Raw genomic sequence first — 6,567 nt, forward strand, 5'->3', positions numbered from 1 at the left:
AAGCAACTCTCTTAGCCCATGACATTTGATGCCATGTGCTCGGATGGCAGAGTCACACATGCTGAACTGCTTTTCCTAAATTCACCAATCACCCAAGTCACTCCTCTCTTGGAAATCAGAGAAAAGCCAGGAGTGTGACTCTAATGGAAGTTCTCCAAATGGAAACATGAAGAATGGGAAGTAAGTGTTACACAGCACAGTACTTTTTTAAAGCTTAATTTTATTTGGTGAAACGAATGTTAAGTAATATAGTAAGTGTGAAGCTAGGACTCTGGTTCAATTCAGCCTGACTCTAAAAACCTGTGGGCTTAACCAGTAAGTAGACTGCATAGTTTATCATCACTAATAGTAGTATACTGGTAAACAATTAACAACCAGCTGTGAGTGGGAGAGAAAACCATTATTTTTAGTGTTTGCCTATTTCCTTGGCGTAAATATTCCCACCATGTCAATTTTAACCTACCAATAATTGAACAACTGACTTGCAAAATTCCTGAAAATTTAACAATCTGCCCTTATGAGCCCATATGAGTCAGCTCTGGAACACCTCTCAGCTGTTAGCTGAGCCTAAGAGAAAAAGCTCCAGGCAACAGCAAGATGTTTCCAACTGTCCTGCCTAAAACCCAGATTTTGTGGCTTTGGGTCTATTTAGGTTAACAGCATTCCAGAGCCAGTGGAACACCTGGTGAGCCCTCGTGATGTTGGATGGGAAGTGATTAAAGAGTAAAGGCTTGACTTATGGCCTCTGAGGAGCTGCATAGGAAGTGTCCTGGCTTCCCTGTTTCTTTTTGATGGGCAATCCATTTTCAGAGAGATCACAAGTAGCAAGTGACTCTTCTGGTCAAAAAGAGTTTCAAATACTCCTCCTGCTGACAAAATGCTACCAATGCCATTGCTGGAGCTGAAGAATTGAAGTTCTGCAGAGAGAAGCAGGACCATAGTGCCTGGGAGAGACAGAGAGAGAAAGAGAGAGAGAAAGCTCTGTTGTCACAGATCCACAGTTGACATCTTGCAGGACATGTTGGAGGAATGCACTTCTTCCTCCAGTAATCAATGGAGGGCTGTAGCTCAATGAGGGCTGTAATTTGAGCAAGTGCTGAGTGGAAAGATGAAGACTCTTTAATAAGGTGTCTGTGGTGACAAGGGCAATGCAGGGCACACAGATGAGGATTTGGACAAAATTTGCCCCGAGAAAGTTCTCTTACTTACCACATCCTTAGGAGGAAGGCTGAAAACTGTTATTGAACCCACTGTACATCCTCTGTGGTATGTGGATGGTGAGTTTATGCCACAGCTAAAAATAGTTCTCCTATCAGAGTGGGTTCAGTCACACTCGATAAATCATTTTGTTAACTACACAAATTCCTGAGTTGAAGAAGCTCTTCAGCTTCATTGAATACAGATTCCAGACCTGGAGGCCCCCACTCGAGGATGAGAGATTCTCCACATGAACAGAACAAGGCCATCAGCCCCTCCTAGGATTGTAGCTCAACTGAGGCCTAATCCTGTCTTTCTGTGTTATGTAAGCTGGATGTTTTGACCTAGTTCTCTTCTCCTTCACATCCCTTGGCTCCTTAACAGAATCTGTTCCAAGGCCCCAATGTTTTTGATCCAGCTCACTTGTTTCTAATCGTTTTATCACTCCCAAGGTTGAATTGCAAATTTCAATTTTCTAGTGGTGGCACAGTGCTTGTCTACTGACAGGATTGTAGACATCTTACAAGCAGGTATTGGAGGGTGAGGATCTTGCCCTCTGGTCCCACCAGGTCCCTATTCATGAGGCAATAGTGCTCACCTATTAGTCCATGAATAAGCCTCAGAGGGACCATGGACTTTTAATTTGCATGCGTCGTGTCACTATGTCTGTTTTTCAGGGTAATGGGTCTATCAGATTCTAAAAGTATTCTGTGACCCCCTCACCCAATTAAGATCTGTTGAAATTGTTCCTACCTTTTGAAAAATGTGAGCATGGGACTTTGAATTATATCCTCTTTTTGTTCCTGCTCCTCATTGGCATTTTCTTAAACTTAGAAACGTGAGTTGTCATCTTCTGCATTCTCTCTTCGTGATCTTCCTATCATTGTCCTCTTTCTCTTCATTATTATTAATTTTATTTTAGAGCTTTTTAGAGAAGGCTTTTGAAAAGTAAGTAAACAAATGGGTGATCTTGAAACTGGTATTTCTTTTTTTTTTTAATCCAATAAGCCTCAATTTTAATAAGATCCTCTACATACACATTTGCTACTGAAAATTGAACTACCACAAAAAAAATTTTATTACAACTCTAATTTTTGAAAACCAGAAAATCTAGCCTATGCACCCTGCCATAATTATAATTATGTTCTCTAGCCAAACCACTGAATATTCTCTATATATTCCTCCTGTGCAAGTTACTTGGCTTCCAATTTGATGTTAGGTTTTTTTTTTTTTAATGTTTTTATTCTTGAGAGAGAGCATGAGTGGGAGAAGGGCAGAGAGAGAGAAACACACACACATATCTGAAGCAGGCTCCAGCCTCCCAGCTGCCATCACAGAGCCCTACTCTACAGACCTCTAGTTGGATGCTTAATCCAACTGAGCCACCCAGGAGCCCCATGTTAACAGATCTTCATGACTTCAGGCTTCTCAAACACCCAGGGAACACTCAAAACCTACTAGTGCTTCCTTGGGTCATATCAAAAAGTGGAACTAAAGTATATTGAAGTCATTCAAATGCAAACTACAGGATTTCTCACAAATTATTGGTATCAAGGTAGAAAAGACAAGACAGAGATAATATCATAGATTATCAAAATATTATAGTTTGTCTTAATAGAGCAGCTTTTCCAAGCTGCTGCAAACTGATTCTAAAATTACTAGCAAGAAAAACACCATATAATAATGTTTACATAGACTCCATGTCATAATTATTCTCCATGCTGGTATCCTCAGGAGGTCTATGATACAAGGAATAATGACATCTACATCTAAATCTTTCTACTCTGGATTCATCCGTGGAACGCTGGTTGAAGTAACAAAGGTTTTTAATAAACCACATCAGCCTTTCCATCCTTTCTTTCCGAGCAGTTAACAAAGTCCTTACTCCACCCCTCCTCCTGTTGCTGAGTGTTCAGTCCACAAGTCGCTGTGGTTTCTTCTCCCTGTCCTGCTGTTGGGGTGGATATTCTGGTAGAGGGGAAGGAAGTTTGATACTAGGGTCAAGAGTCAATTTACTAAGGTTCTTTATTAATACTTCAGAGATAGTTTGAGAGGCAGATGAACCTCCTTGGGAATTTTCTTCACTGGCCATCTGAGAATGTTCCGGGGCACAGGATAGGTAAGGCTTCGTTGGCGAATCCATCGAAAGCCAAGTCGCAGACTTTTGGATTCCAGTGGAAAGTGATGGGCTCAACTAGCTGCAAAGTAGCCTGGAGAGAACGAGATAGCCCAGAAAGAGCGAGAAAAACTGAGGCTCCAACAAACTGTGGTGAGAGAAAGAACCTTGAAACTATTATTTCTGATCTGGGTCATAGGGTATGTCATGCAAAAATAATTGCATCCTGGAAATCAGAGCAGGTATCTGCAAGTGGTGACCATGTGCTGGTTCCATGCCAACACTCGATGTGGATTATCTCTTGAATCCGGCAGTCCTTTGAGGTGGATACTGTTGTTAACCTCGTTTTATAATTGAGGGAAGTGAAGGTTACAGAGTATGAGTAACTTGCATCAGCCTCCAGCCTGTGTTTGTCTGACTCTAAAGCCCAAGAAGCATTTAATTACCACCTTGAATAGATTTTTTTTCTTCATCTAAAGAGGATCCTCTTACTCTTAAAAACTGAGAACAAACTGAGGGTGGGTGGGAAGGAGGGGAGGGTGGGTGATGGGTATTGAGGAGGGCACATTTTGGGATGAGCACTGGGTGTTATATGGAAACCAGTTTGACAATAAATTTCATATATTGAAAAAATAAAAAAAAACATTAAAAAAATTTAAAGAAAAAAATTAAAGAGGATCCTCTTTCTTTTTCTAACTTTAGGCTAGAAGAGTATGGATCACAAAGAAGAAACTTGAAGCTATCAGGTAGGATATTTTTTCCTTGCCAACTTTTTATTTTGAAATATTTCAAACTACAGAGAAGTTGGGAGAATCATACAATGAATATCCACACATCCTTTATCTCAATTCACCAGTTGTTAGCATATGCTACATTTGTGCTTTCTCTATACAGATAGATCTCTTCTCAACCGTATGAAAATAAGTAGCAGATGTTATGACATCTCATTCTGAAATTCTTCAGCATGCATTTCCTAAGAAAAGGGTTGGTCTACATTTACAATACTATTATCACATATAAGAAAATGAATAATTCTCGGCTATATTCCAATATACAGTCTGTATTTAAATTTCTCCAGTTTTTCCTAAGAATATTGTTTATTCCTATTTTCATTTCTTTTTTTTTTTTGATGCAGGATCCAATCACATTTTATGAATTACATTTCCTTATGCTGAGTCTCTAGTTTGTTTAAATCAGAGCACAACCTCTGCTTTCCTTTGCTATCCTGTGACATGAACATTTTAAGAGTCTGAGCCAATTGTGTTGTAGTCCGTCCCACATTTTGGGTTTGCTTTGTTGTTCACTCATGATTAGATTCTGGTTAAACATTTTTGGCTGGAAAGTGTCATAGGTGATGTTTTATTGCATCTGATCAGTAGGTACCCCATGCCAGGTTGTCCCATTATTGGTTGTACAATGTTTGATCTCTTGGTTAGTGTGATGGCCACAGAACTTTTCATTGTTAAGGTTACTCTCCCCATGTAATTAATAATTTGTGATTATTTGAGATTTTGTGAATGTTCTACTTCCCAACTATCTTTCATCCAATGGTTTTAGTATCTATTGATGATTGCCTTAATCACTTAATATATGGAAGGTGGAAAAATTGTGTTTTTCTTCTTATTCTATTATTCCTTTTACTTTCTTTTCTTTCTTTATTTGCTGACATTATTCTTTTTAAAAAAGCTTCTCTCTCCTCCTTTTATGAGTATCACCATGGAATCCTAATTTCTTAAAACTAAGTCAATGCTTCTTTGTCCTTTTGACACAGCCCCATTAACCTTTGAGCATTTCCTTGCTATCTGGCACAAGATGTCTCGATACTACCTTTTACATTTCCTGCTCCATACCTGGAACCATGTTGATAAGAAACCCTAATTTCCTTGAGTGGGAAATGGAATTACAAACAAAGAGCTCAGTGTGAGGTATACCTACTACTACTGGAGTATCATTGCTTCTGGTCCTTTTTATAGATAAAGCTAGAAAAAAATTAAATATGAGTTAATAATGATTCCTCAATTAAGATAAAAACTGACCCAATAAAAACCAAATAAAATAAAAATCTTAATCCCCCATTCCATGTATGCATGTATTTTCCTTATCCCACAGTGAAAACTTTGGTTTTCAACATCAATATATTTACTCGTTTATACTATTATGCAATAAACACAATGTGGTTTCAGAAACACAACAACCAATAAATACTGTCAATGATAAACCTATGAAGTAAAGTTCAAGATGTCTTTGCAATTCTTTTTATCTTAAAATATATTCTGTTACGAATGTACAGTCTTGGGGCACCTGGGTGGCTCAGTCAGCTAAGCATTTGGCTCTTGGTTTTGGCTCAGGTCATGATCTAACAGTTTATGAGTTCGAGCCCCAAGTTGGGCTCCGTGCTGACAGTGTAGAGCCTGTTTGTGATTTCTCTCTCCCTCTCTCTCTGCCCCTCTCCAGCTTGCACTCTCTCTCTCTCAATAAATAAATAAATTAATTAATTAATTAACAAACAAATGTAAAAATTTAAAAAAAATGTACAAAAAGTTATTTGACTTCATTTATTATTCTATGTGGCTAGGTTATTTATCCAATGTACAGTAAGATTCACTTCTTTCTTTAGTCATTTTTAAGGTTTCCTTTCATTTAATTTTATGGTTTGACTATATAAAATATTTACACAGCTTAAAAGTTAAAACTAGTAAAAAAAATTTCTTTTTTTTTTTTTTAAATTTTTTTTTCAACGTTTATTTTTTTATTTTTGGGACAGAGAGAGACAGAGCATGAACGGGGGAGGGACAGAGAGAGAGGGAGACACAGAATCGGGAACAGGCTCCAGGCTCCGAGCCATCAGCCCAGAGCCCGACGCGGGGCTCGAACTCACGGACCGTGAGATCGTGACCTGGCTGAAGTCGGACGCTTAACCGACTGCGCCACCCAGGCGCCCCATAGTAAAAAAAATTTCTAATCAGAGTATGTAGCACCCTTATTCCCTACACCCCACTGGTTGCCCCCTGTAGGCATTCCAGCTGTACACATTAGTTTTTTATTTATCCTTCCTGACTTTCTTTGTGCAAAAATAAGAAAATATGTATGTATACATTTTAATTCCTTCTTTCTTATACAAAAGAGCATACTATGAACACTCTTATACTTTGCTTTTTATCACTTGACAGCATGTCCTGCATAGAGGTCTTCCTCATTCTTTTGGATGGCTGCATAGTATTCCACTGTATTTGGATATACCACAATTTATTTCT

The 6,567-nt window shown here is 38.6% G+C and overlaps 1 pseudogene; it reads right to left on the minus strand.

The window, feature by feature from the left end:
- Positions 1-2,590: 2,590 nt before the first annotated feature.
- Positions 2,591-3,340, minus strand: LOC125919471 (developmental pluripotency-associated protein 3-like; annotated as a pseudogene).
- Between the last annotated feature and the right edge of the window lie 3,227 nt (positions 3,341-6,567).

The sequence above is a fragment of the Panthera uncia genome, chromosome B4 (genome assembly GCF_023721935.1).
Source record: "Panthera uncia isolate 11264 chromosome B4, Puncia_PCG_1.0, whole genome shotgun sequence".
NCBI classification, from domain to species: domain Eukaryota; kingdom Metazoa; phylum Chordata; class Mammalia; order Carnivora; family Felidae; genus Panthera; species Panthera uncia.